We start from the raw sequence: 13592 nt of genomic DNA, 5'->3' as shown, positions 1-13592 counted from the left end.
GGGAGTTGTCTTCCAAATTTCTTGGCATAGACGAGGGAGTTCCTCCAGTGTTGCACCCATTTGTTGCAGCATTTTCTCAGTTTGTTACAATCCTCATTCACTGAGTAAAGATTGTATTTATTAGTAGGATTCAGCTTATTGCACTAAAATGAAAATTCCAAGAAGACAGGGGTTTTATCTGTCTTGTTCTTTGCTGTTTCCTTAGATCCTGAAATAGTATTTGTCATATAGTCAGTGTTCAGTAAATAGGTCCATGTAATGTAACTAAACGGTATTTTATTTTATCCTTTAGTTTACCTTAAAATTTTTTCTAAAACAGTTTTTAAGTAAAAATATTTTAATAGAACTTTTACTTATAGAAAATAACTTTTTAAGTTTCTAAAAAAGTGATTATATCTTAGCAATGTTTTTACGTTTCTTAACAGTAATCCAGTCAAACCCTCAGCCTGCCAACTATTGCTGCTTTTGTAGATTGTGTCTTGTGTCATTAGACAAAGGGGGACAGATAATCATAAAACTACCATATCAGTGAGCCATTTTTGCTAAAAATTCCAAATCACACTAACTAATACTATTTTTTCTGGTTCCTCTTAGAAAATATTGGAGCCCTGGTGGCATAGCGATTAAGAGCTCAACTGCTAAAAAAAAAGTCAGCAGTTCGAGTCCACCAGCAGCTCCTTGGAAATGCTATGGGGTGGTTCTACTCTGTGCTAAAGGGTCGCTATGAGTCGGAATTGACTCGAGGGCAATGAGTTTAGATTTCTTAGAAAAGACTGGTGAAAATACAAATATATACTTTAAAAAGGGAGATAAGAATTTTAAAAATACATTTTGAATTAAAAATTATGACCCAAACTAAGTTACTTATAAAAGGCACTTAGAAACTAAAGCATTCTGGATAAAATAAGAAAGACAAAATGTATTCAATTACTTTTGAGCTCATAAACATATCATTTAGAACTTTTTTTGAGATATATGGACATAAAAATAATCTTGGAACTCTAATACAATATAAAATTTTAATGAACCTTTATAGACACATTCCCCCATGTGTCTGTCAGTTTGTTGTGCTCTGGTGGCTTGCATGTTGTCGTGATGCTGGAAGCTATGCCACTAGTATTCAAGTACAGCAGGGTCATCCACGGTGCACAGGTTTCAGCTGAGCTTCTATACTATGACAGACTGAGAAGAAGGACCTGGAAGTATACTTCTGAAAAAAATTAGCCAGTGAAAACCTTATGAATAGCAGTGGAACATTGTCTGATGTAGTGCCAGAAGATGAGCCCCTGAGGCTGGAAGGCACTCAAACTAGGACTAAGAACTGCCTCCTCAGAGTACAGTTGACCTTAATGACATGGATGGAGTCAAGCTTTCAGAACCTTCATTAGCTGATGTGACATGACGCAAAATGAGAAGAAACAGCTGCATATATCCATTGATAATCCAAATGTGGAATGTATGTAGTATGAATCCAGGAAAATTAAAAGTCATCAAAACTGAAGTGGAATGCCTAGACATCGATATTCTAGACATTAGTGAGCTCAGCTGGACTGGTACTGGGCATTTTGAATCAGGCAATCATATGGTCTACTATGCTGGGAATGACAAATTGAAGAGGAATGATGTCAGGTTCATCATCAAAAAGAGCATTTCAAAATCTAATCTAACCTGAAGTGCGATGTTATCAGTGGTAGGGTAATATCCATATCCTACAAGTAAGACCAGTTAATACAACAATTATTCAAATTTACACACCAACCACTAAGCCCAAAGATAAGATTTTTGCCAGCATCTACAGTCTGAAATTGATCAAACACGCAATAAAGATGCATTGATAATTACTGGTGATTGTAATGCAAAAGTTGGAAAAAAAGAAGGACTGATAGTCGGAAAATATGCCTTGGTGATAGAAACAAAGCTGGAGATCGCATGACAGAATTTTGCAAGACCAGTGACTGCTTCATTGCAAACACCAGTTTTCAACAACATAAATGGTGACTCGTGGACCTCTCTAGATTGAAATGTTTTCCGATAAGAATCTCTACGTTTTTTTTAAATTCCTTCCTGTGACATCCCAAGAGAAGAATCTTACTTAGTCTCTGGGAGATAAATCTTCAACTAATGGAAAGATGTAATTATTTATCTAATAAAATGTAGTTGTCCATTGATCTGTGGCAACAATCTTGGGCCAAGCTTCCTTAGCAATTTGAATCAGTAAGACAGATGAGATGATCTATAGTATAAGTAACTATCTCTCAAACCCAATCCATAAAGAAATATAAATTAATTAAAGTTTATGCTGGTAGTGGAGACAGAAATAGAACTTTCTGTCCTAACATACAATCTTCCTTGGTGATTCAGAATGAAATAGTTTGTGGTACGAGAAGATAGACTTTTCATGCAATTTGTCAGTGTCTGTCCTGGAGGCAAAGTCAAGTCTGTCCTTAGAAATAATTTTTGCCTGTGGGACTATTAAATTATTCAATATTGTGATCATAAAGTTACTGAGTCCTATTTGGTTTAAGGGCTAGAGGGCTTGCTGCTATATCAATTAGAAGGAAACATTGATCCAACTTCTCTGGTTTATACCTTGCTATATTGACAGAGATGGACTTCATACATTATATATACATTAATAACAAACCCACTGCTGTCCAGTCCATTCCTTCTCCTATTGACCCTGCAGGAGACAGTAGAACTGCCCGTAGGGTTTCCGAGGCTGTAAATCTTCAGAGAAGCAGATTGCAACATCTTTCTCCCACAGAGCTGCTGGTGGGTTCGAAATGTTGACCTTTCAGTTAGCAGCAAGCACTTAACCACTGTGCCACCAGAGTTCCTACATATACATTAATACAAGGCCATTAACAAGGCTGAAAATAAAAACTATGAAAATTAGAGTTGAAATAACATTGAAATCAATAAAACTATTTTATATAAACTATTACAGATGGGATAAGCAAATTGTAAGAAATAAATGGAGTATATGTAATTTAAATTAGAAGATGATTAATAAAAATTGTGTCACAGGAAAATAATTCAAATAAAAAGAGCTAAAAGTTAAAAACCCAAAACCAGTGCAAAAGATAGAAAATACATGGAAACAAAACAAAGTCCATGAGATTAAGCAATAAAACCCAAAAGTATTTAAAAGTATGAACTCCAAGGCTTAACGTTCCAATGCAGAAGCAAACAGTATCCTGAGCAGCAGGAACCATAAAAATCGAGATTACTCCTTTCTACAACAACAGCATTGTCCTCTGAGTCTTGGCTTTCTTTGAAAGGTGTCTCTAGGCAGACACACTGAAGAAATACATACTGAAACTCAATGGAGTGCAGCAGTAGCTAATCTCCTTCAGGTTAGGCCTGTGGAATTATTTTCAGAATTGTTGATTCTCCTTTCCATGGCCTTTTCTCTTTGTGTTCATTCACCCAAGGTTTCCATATGTCCATACTGATCTCACCCCTTTTGTAAGGAAAAGATCATCTTTAAGTCACAAACACCTTAGTCTGATAAAGTGTGGTGAGTCATCACGGCTTAATGATTAAGCACAAGCATTCCGAAGTTAGGTTTAGTACTTATAACTTATTTAAACTCTTGCGTGCTACATAGGGTTGTTATAGAAATCAAATTTAGTTAACCTATTTAGGTTACTTATAATAGTTCATGGCACATAATGGCTTTAAGATTTTTTGCTAAATAAAACATTACTTCTCCTAATAAAACTTGAACTTAAAGAAACTGTATGGTGTGTAGACCAATGCATTCTTCTTTATTAGACACATTTCATATATCTTAGACCTGGGACAAGAGATTGGGTAAAATTTACTGCACTTGTATCAGAGCTTATCAAATTGAATCTCACAGGAGTTTACTTTTTTTTGCTCCTAGGAATGGATGGAAAAAGTAAGCTGGGCAAGACGACTGTCTTGATTTTTATATTCCACACAGAATTGGGGAGGGAAAGAAAGAGACAAGAGGTCTTATCTGCTAAACCCCAAACCCAGTGCTGTCGCGTCGATTCCGACTCATAGTGACCCTATAGGACTGAGTAGAACTGCCCATTAGAGTTTCCAAGGAGCACCTGGCAAATTTGAACTGCCAACTCTTTGGTTAGCAGCGGTAGCACTTAACCACTATGCCACCAGGGTTTCCTCTTATCAGCTAGATGTCCCAAACCCCCATCAATTCTTCACAGAACTCTCCCAGTATGAAATTGTGACACCACTAAAGTCTTGTAACTTTGAATATAAATCTTGGAAAAAATAATTTGTGGCAAAAGAGAAAGCACACAGAAGAAATTCAGTCACCTCCACCCCCCTCCACCCCCCACCTTCTGATAAAATTCATCTTTTCTGTGAAGGATTGATGGTGGTTTAGGACATCTAGCCTCTTATCTGCCTCTTATCTGCTAGATGTCCCAGACCTCCATCAATTCTTCACAGAAAAGGTGAATTTTATCACAAAGTGGGTGGCGGGGGGGGAGGTACTGAATTTCTTCTGTGTGCTTTCTCTTTTGCCACAAATCATTTTTTCCAAGATTTATATTTAAAGTTGCAAGACTGTAGTGGTGTCACAATTTCATACTGGGAGAGTTACCATAGCTTTCAATTTATTTAGTCACACAGTTCACATTAAATAGAGTTGATGTTTTTGTTTGTGGTATTTTTAAGGTAACCCCATCACAAATAAAGGTTGTTTCACTCAAGAGAAAAAGAAAATGGAAGCAAAAAAGCTCCTCTGGGAGTGAAATACTGAAGGCATTTATTGCCATACTTGTCTGGCATGGGCTGCCCGAGAGCACTGTATGTTGAAATTCACAAAACTTGCCAACAAGGTCACCCTTTTTGCAGTAAAAGCAATTGACAAAAAAATCAGTGGAAAGTAAACAGATTTAGAGTACTCTTTTATTCCTGTTTTAGAAGTTCATATATTTTTTGTCATATTTGCACAAAAGGAGTTAGACAAACTAAATCACATTAGGAAAAATCTCATTAATAAAGGGGGGGTTTCTTAGAAATATCATGATGCTATTTAATAAACCTGTTGTCACTGAGTCAATTCCAACTCATAGGACCATATAGGACAGAATAGAGTCTAGAAAGCCAGAAACAAAAGAGCTAGAATTCAATTTATTTAATTTTTCCTTTGTGTCATTTTTTTTAATTGTGCTTTAAGTGAAAGTTTACTAATCAAGTTAGTCTCTTACTCAAAAACTTATATACACCTTGCTACATACTCCCAATTACTCTCCCAGCCCGCTCTCTCTCTTCACTCTCTCTTTTCATGTCCATTTTGCCAGTTTTTAACCCCCTCTACCCTCTCATCTCCCTTTCAGGCAGGATGCCAACATAGTCTCAAGTGTCCACCTGATCCAGGAAGCTTACTCCTCACCAGCATCCCTCTCCAACCCAATGTCCAGTACAACCCCTGTCTGAAGAGTTGGCTTTGGGAATGGTTCCTGTCCTGGGCCATGACCACCAGGGTCCTTCTAGTCTCAGTCTGACCATTAAGTCTGGTCTTTTTACGAGAATTTGGGGTCTACATCCCACTGCTCTCCTGCTCCCTCAGGGGTTCTTTGTTGTGTTCCCTGTCAGGGCAGTCATCCATTATAGCCAGACACCATCTAGTTCTTCTGGTCTCAGGCTGATGTATTCTCTGGTATATGTGGCAGTTTCTGTCTCTAGGGCTCGTAATTACCATGTGTCCTTGGTGTTCTTCATTCTCCTTTGATCTAGGTGATTTGAGACCAATTGATGCATCTTAGATGGCTGCTTGCTAGCGTTTAAGACTCCAGATGCCACTGAGAGATTATATTTTTGAAATGTCAGTAATTAGCAATAACACGTTATGAAATGCAATGCCCAGATAGAGATCATATATAGAGATTAGTATTCTTTATTTTCTTAGGTTAATATGTGTTACCTGTTAAAGAAAAACCACTTTCCCAAGATCTCCAAATTTAAAAAATCCAAAGTATGACAGATTTCCTTCTCTGGAGAATTTTCTTAGTCCTCGAACCATGACTGGGTCTTTGCGGTGCCACAAGTAACAACTATGTCTCAGTAGACATTATCATTTTATAATTAGCAAGGGATATCTTATTAGTAGGAAACACTAGATAAAACAACAGTAACATAATGATTTTGGTAATCAACTTTGCATGTGTGTATTTATTTTATATCCATGTGAAAATTTACCCTAATTTGAGAAGAAATTGCTTTTTCTACAGATGGAATCAGCTTGCTTGCCACCATAACATTTCTGAACATCCTGTTGTTATTACCACACTGCTTAACTAAGAATTTCTGAAACATATTTCAAACTGCTGTTTAATTTTATTCATAGTTATTTATAAGTGAATTTTCAGAAAGCATTCCGCTGAAGTTACTTCATGTCCAGGAATGAAGTATACAGGAAAAGGAAAGAAGATAGGGCACCTATGAGATGCAGGGGATGGGGACCAGTGGTCCAATTCAGTCCCGTTGGCCAGGGTTACTTAATCAATAATATGGATCCCGTCAGGATACCGTATCTTTGAGGGATGAAGAAGAGAATAGGGAATGTAGTATTCATTTCTGCCTAAATTATGCTGCAATAGCAAATAATCTCAAAATCTATAGAGCTTTTATCAACAAAGGGTTTCTTTCCAATCCTATTGTGGATTATCTGTGTTAGTGCCTGTCTTAGTTATCTGGTGCTGCTATAACAGAAATACCGCAAGTAGGTAGGTTTAACAAACAGAAATTTATTTTCTCAACATTTGGGGGCTAGATGTCTGAATTCAGGGCACCAGGTCTAAGGAAAGCCTTTCTCTGTCTGTTGGCTCTGGTGGAAGGTCCTTGTCTCTTTTCAGCTTCTGTTTCTTGATTCCTTGGAGATCTCACGTGGCATGGCATCTATTTTCTCCCATCTGTGTTTTCTTGCTTGCTTGCTTAATCTGCTTTTATATCTCAAGAAAGATTAACTTAAAACACACTGTATGCTAATACTGCCTCATTAACACAACAAAGAAAACCCTATTCCCAAATGGGATTATAACCACAGGCATAGTAGGATTTGCAACATATATTTTGGGGGGCATAATTCAATCCATAACAGTACTCCACTTCTACTTTTTGTGGTCCAGTTTGAAAAAGTAGCCCTTATCTTGTTATGATAGTCTTCTTCCTGAGAACCCAAAAAGCCAGTGCCATCGAGTCGATTCCGACTCATAGTGACCCTATAGGACAGAGTAGAACTGCCCCCATAAAGGAGAAAAAAAATAAGAGTAGAACTATAAAACTGCTCATAAAGCTTATAAAAATTCTATTCAGCTGTGGCTTATTTATTTTCCCTCTGCTGGTAGTATTTTATTCTATTTGCCAAAGGTAACAATATGGTAAAACCTGACTTCAGGATGGAGAGAAATATCCTCTTCTCAGTGGTTACCAAGGAGGTACCCAGAAGGTAGGGTACCAAATATATTTAAACAAATAATATAATCTACCACAGAGAGGAGTAGGAAAAGAAGCTAAATTTGCCCCTGCTCCCTTACACATATCTAATCATTCCTGCTTCCTGATGAGATGGATCTTTTTTAAAAAATATCTCCATTTAGAAGTTAAGAAAATTGAGGTACTAAATGGTTTTAAAAAACAAATCGTTTAAAGAAAAATAAATCATGCAGATACTCTGATTTCAAAGTCATGCTTCATATATACTCTAGACATCTCAACTATTATTAAAATGTTCATGATCTTAAATGTTGCTACGAAATAGGCAACAGGATTATACCAAGTAGTATTTTAAAACTTTTCCTCACCTTTTAACTCAAGCAAATAAAACCAGGAAGAAAAAACAAAGGCTTCATATCAGTTGTTGAGTTGATGTTTCAACCCATAGGAGGGAAAATACGCTTGAAACCCATGGTTTTAAAATGCAAAGACAATGGTCTAAAGCGAGAACATATTTTTAGTTCCAAAATATTGGCAAAATGCTAACCGACAAGACTAAACTAGAAGTGATAACTCTCGGTACAGTGAGAACAGTAGGCAGCAAGTGAACCAGATGCCTTTCCCCAAACACCAGGAAGATATCTAAGCTCCTTCAAGTTTTTAGATGTCTTGTTATTGTTGTTGTTGTTGTTGCATCCCATCAAGTACATTCCAACTCAGTAGGCCTATCAGACAGAACAGAATTGCCCATAGGGTTTCCTAGGCTGTAGTCTTTACAGGAGCAGATCATCAGGTCTTTTCTACCATGGAGTAGCTCATGTGTTCAAACCATCAACCTTTTGATTAGTAGCTGCTCTTGGGAGAAGGAATTGACTGGGTGAGAACTTTCTTTTTAAGGTAGTTGTGAGATTCAAATGAGATAATTTATGTGCCAGGCACCTAATAATTACCTAATGAATACTTAGAACACACAAGAGGATAAGTTAACCCTTATAGAGAGATCAAAAGAAAGAAAAAAAAATCTGAGATGGAGAAATAAACTGATAGATTTTCTGATAAAATGGCTTCAGACTTCACTGGCAAGTAGATCCTTTCATGTTATTAAATCTCTAGTGACCTTAGTCTAATATGACCATATGCATTATGGAAATACGGAGGCCTAACCTCATTTATAGGGACCAAGAACAAGGCAAGGACGAATGATAGCTTTAAAGATAATAATAACAACAGCATTGAGGATGATGGTTAACATATATTGAGGGCTTGCCACGTGTTGAGGCTGTCATAAGAGCTTTATGAGTGTTCATCCCTTTAGTACTTATATCAAATCCTGGAATATTTATTATCCCTATTTTAAAACAACAACTTTAGGGAAAAAGAAACTGAAAACAACAACTTTAGGGAAAAAGAAACTGAGGCAAGTGAATTCAAATAACTTGGCCAGAGTTGTAAAGCCAGCAAGTAGCTGAGGCAGGGTTCAAAGCCCAAACCCAAAAATCAAACCCATTGCTGTGGAGTCGATTCTGACTCATAGTGACCCTATAGGACAGAGTAGAACTGTCTCATAGGGTTATCCAAGGGGCACCTGGTGGATTCAAACTGCCAACCTTTTGGTTAGCAGCTGTACTACCAGGTTTTCCCAGCATTCCGGAATTAAGAATACAAGATACTACCTCTAATAAGAGTGACCTTCAGTAGTATTCAGTGATTTTTCCATAAATACGCAGATACTGTGGATAAAATAATTTGCAGGAAAAAAAATGTTCATTTTATTAATAACACTGTAATGATAAATATGTAATGTTTGAAGAAAAAAACTCTGAAAAAAAAGTGTTGCTGTTTTTGTTATTTTTGTTTTAACTGATTACCAAAAGAATCCTGGAAAGTAAAAAAATAATTATTCTCAAATAACAATGTCTGAAATCTTAGTGTAAGCTTTTTCTTTCGTCTATTTACTCCATAATAGAAAAGCCTTAAAAGAGTTTGGCAAAATTAGCCTAAATACAGTCAGAACTGGAGTGACCTAAACAGGAAGCAGCGCTTTTCCCAACTGCCGGTGATCTCTGAAACAGACTCTGAGGCTCCCTCTTTGCTCCAATAGACAGGAGCTACTTAGCTGTATAATCGCCAGATTCTCAACTGGCCTTTTCACTGCTAGCAGGATCAGATTGCATTTCTCCCATTATTCTCCACTCCCAGGCTTCTTGATCAGTTTAAGAAGCAGAAAAGATAAATTCTTCAATGCCTGGAAGGGAAAACAAAATAACCTCAACTCCGTTTTGAAAAAAATTCTTTCCAAGAACTTTCTTCAGAAATTTTACTCGTGAGTACTTGGCAATATACTTTCTAGCGCGTAAGAAATAACCTTTATTGCTTTTTCTGGGGGGTGGGAGCGGGGGGTGGGGGGGGCAGAAGCAGGATGCTAAGAGACCATCAAGGGAGATCCACTATCCCTCTAAAATAAAAATCAGTAGTGTCCTGTAAACAAAGCGAACTTACATTGTAATTCAAAATTAAGATCTCAGCATTTTGCATTTAATTCTTAAACAAAGAATCAGATTTGTGATTATGCTTATAAGACCATGAACATTTTTTAAAGAAAATGGTGAAATACAGCCTTTTTAAATTTTAAGCTTGCAGTAGCAATTACTCACTGATTGTGTCTGTTGATTGGAATTTTTTTTGAAGGTTTAGCTTACCTTTTATTTAGTAGAATATAAAGAAATATAATAAACCATATAGGAGCAGCATGTTTAAAGAATTTTTTATTGCCATTAGTCAGTGATATTTAAAATTAAATATAAGCATTAGAATTCTTGTAATCTAAACTAAATATTTTAGGCCAGTATTATCTAACCTGTCTAGAGAAATATTTTATAAGTTTCCAAAGACCAAAGCTCATATTCAGGGATGCTTAAGTAAAAATTAAAATGGTCAAACTTCTGTGTAGTACAATTCTGGAAATTTAAGCCATAGATTTCATACCTACGTGATACGCTGTCTGTCCTGGTTGCTCAGGACACAGTACTGAATGTTGTTTCCGGTAGCAAAGGAAAGCACATGGTGTAATAGTGCCCAACAGTAGAACTATAATGGGACAAACATTTAATTATGACAGAAGTTCATTTATATAAAGGAATTAGAAAAAAAGTAAGGGCCAAGAGCCAGTGCCATCTGGAAAAAAAGAAAAGATAAGCAATAGCTATACTGTGACTCAGTGCTCTGGAAATTAGTCACAAAATGACTTTGTATAATATGTGATAACAAACAAAAAGGGCAAACCCCAAGCAGGAAACTACAGCCCAGAGAGTCATACTTATGTGTGTAACATACTGTTTATGTAAGAGGGAAAAGCCTGGGAAAATTTTGAGAAATTGTGAAGCTAACAGAATCCTTATGTGGGACATTTTAAGGATTCTTTTAAATTTGTCATTCTATTGCATGATTATCTCAAGGCATGTTACCCATACCTCATCTAACCCTTAAACTAAAGAGTGAATAGTCTCTTTGAAAACTTACTGGCATAAAAAAGTTTAATTCAGGACCGATTGTTGTTGTCGCTGTTGTTGTTAGGTGCCATGGAGTCAGTTCTGACTCACAGTGACCTTATGTACAATGGAACCAAACAGTGCCTGGTCCTGTGCCAGCCTCACAATTGTTGCTATGTTTAAGCCCCTTGTTGCAGCCACTGTGTCAATCCACCTCGTTGAGGGAACTTCTCCTTTGCTAACCCTCTACTTTACCAAGCATGATGTCCTTCTCCAGGGACTAGTCCCTTCTGATAACCTGTCCAAAGTATGTGAGATGAAGTCTCACCGCCCTCACTTCTAAGGAGCATTCTGGCTGTACTTCTTCCAAGACAGATTTGTTGGTTCTTCTGGCAGTCCAAGGTATATTTGATATTCTTCACCAATACCATAATTCAAAGGCATCAATTCTTCTTTGGTCTTCCTTTTGCATTGTCCAGCTTTCACATGCATATAAGGTGGCTGAAAATACAGTTTAATAAAATTATAGACATATTTATAGGGATCAACAGAGATTGAAAAATATTAATGTAAATACAGACCACAATATAGACATAAAGGTATAATTTTAAATATCTATGTTTAGCAAATGGAACGGTTATATTGAGGAACCAGATTAGTCTTCTTCAGGCTACCATAGAATCTTGTTGGGAACTTTAATGACATAAAACACTACTATCTGATTTCTCTATCAGGTATGATGAATTGGACAAGTTTGTTTTGTTTTTTAAGGTATCAATCTGATTATCAGTAAATCATGTGTTTTACCACCAATGCTTAGATGAAAACCTCTTTTGAAACTTGGATCCTGGTCAAATGGTTTATGTCATCAATTGGTGTTTGCTCAACTGATTGTCAGTAACTACGCCTCATGTGCCTGTTGGGTATATATCTAATTCGACAAGAATTTTCTATTGTAAAGTAATAAGTTGTAAATTATTTTAAATACATGAAATGGAAAATCGATTTTTATACTAAACTACACTTTTCACAACTTTAATTTACTCCTTTCTCAAGAATTAAATTTCTAACCTTAGCTGTCTACATTATTCAAATTCAGGAGATAAGTGGGCAGGATGGGGCAAACTACTAGTGGAAAAAAGCCATGCTCCGAAGTCTTCATTTATTCCCAGAATGTCTAGCACAAAACTAACCAAATAACAAATGTCTTTTAGATTATTTAAGGCTGATCGATTTACTGAATTTAGTGTCACAAATTTTTAACATAGATCTCAACAGACATGTCTACAAAAAAGAAGAAAAAATACAAAGTAAATACCCTTACCAAAGAAAAAGGCAAAGACAATATCAAAAATAAAAGGAAATACTTAGCAATTTTAAAAATCCTATTTCGGTATGTATTTCGTATATTAAATAAGATGACTAAAATGGGTTAATTATATCACCAGTTCATTTTACTATGTGGACATGACCGGTGAATTTTATTACAATCCAACTCATCTATTCTCAATAAAGGTGGTCTTCTGGACCCTTGTTGTTGTTGTTGCTTTGTTTAGCATCTAAAGCATATGACTTATTTGGGGTATTTAACTTGGGGGTTTGCCTTTTTATTAAAAAAAGAAATTTTTAAATGCATCTGCATCATGAGACTTTTTATAAACATATAGTAATGCTGTAATTCTTTCCTATTGTTACCATCTTCATTAAGAGAAATCTGTAGACATGAAGTGACTTAAAATTCTTATTTCTGGAATCTCAATATTATGATAAAAAAGTGCAAATTTATTCTAAAGACCTCGTTTTATGCTAGGGCATCTTTCTTGATTCTCTGAGATTCTCGAAGACTGTTTTCTTGGTGCAATATATCATATCCAGGGGCCCAGGCTTCCAATTAACTTTTCTGGATATCTTCACTTCTCTAAGTGGCAGGTACCATGTAGAACTAGAACCTAAGATTCAACCAGCAAAGGGCTGAGGACTACCTGGTCAACTCCACCTTTCTTCTTTTTCAAAACCAACAACAACAAAAATACCGGGCCTGTATCAAATCTGCCGTTTCACCTCTCTTTGGGCCTCCCTTTGGGATTCTATGTTCTCTCTTGGTTGGGATAAGCACATTTTAAAATTGTTGTTTAAATAAAGGAATAAAAGGTCACTAACGTCCATAACAGAAGCCTCAATGCTGCAATACTTCTATCCCAATGGTGAACCACAAATCTTTAGGGAGACTTGGAATCTTTGCAAGGAATTCTCCAATCAAAAAAATATATTTGTTGATTAGGGCAATTTCAACATCAGGGGTGTGAAAGTATCCATCAATATGACACTGATAAATGTAAATAATATTTTTTATTACTATGTGTAGTGTGCTGACACTCTTAATCAGTACCACACCCTCAGTGCATCCCCACCACCAACCTCATTGTGTACCACCACCTATCCTTTCAGTTTCACTGATCTTTCTCTACTGTTTTTCTATTTTCTGTTTCATTCATTTCCATCTGATTTTTGTTGCTTTCATTCCTCTGCTTCCTTTGTGTTTCACTTTCTCTCCCTCTTCTAGTTTCTTAAAACATGAGGTCACTGATTTGAAACCTTTTATTTTTCTCTAATATAAACATTTAATGTTATAAACTTACTTCAGCTTTGTCTTTCTTTAGGTTATCTATA

The 13592-nt window shown here is 36.2% G+C and overlaps 1 protein-coding gene across 3 annotated transcripts in view; it reads left to right on the top strand.

Moving 5' to 3' along the window:
• The first annotated feature begins 9479 nt into the window (after positions 1-9479).
• Positions 9480-13592, top strand: part of TFPI (tissue factor pathway inhibitor) — a 79881-nt gene continuing 75768 nt past the window's right edge. The window contains exon 1 of one of the 3 annotated variants that reach the window (XM_049887628.1): positions 9480-9757. The gene's annotated coding sequence lies outside the window, so the exon portion shown is untranslated. The remainder of the gene's footprint in view (positions 9758-13592) is intronic. The other 2 variants (XM_049887630.1, XM_049887631.1) reach the window with 2 other exon arrangements.

Source organism: Elephas maximus, chromosome 6 (assembly GCF_024166365.1).
Source record: "Elephas maximus indicus isolate mEleMax1 chromosome 6, mEleMax1 primary haplotype, whole genome shotgun sequence".
In the NCBI taxonomy this organism is placed as follows: Eukaryota; Metazoa; Chordata; class Mammalia; order Proboscidea; family Elephantidae; genus Elephas; species Elephas maximus.
This window is presented reverse-complemented; position numbering and strand designations above follow the sequence as displayed.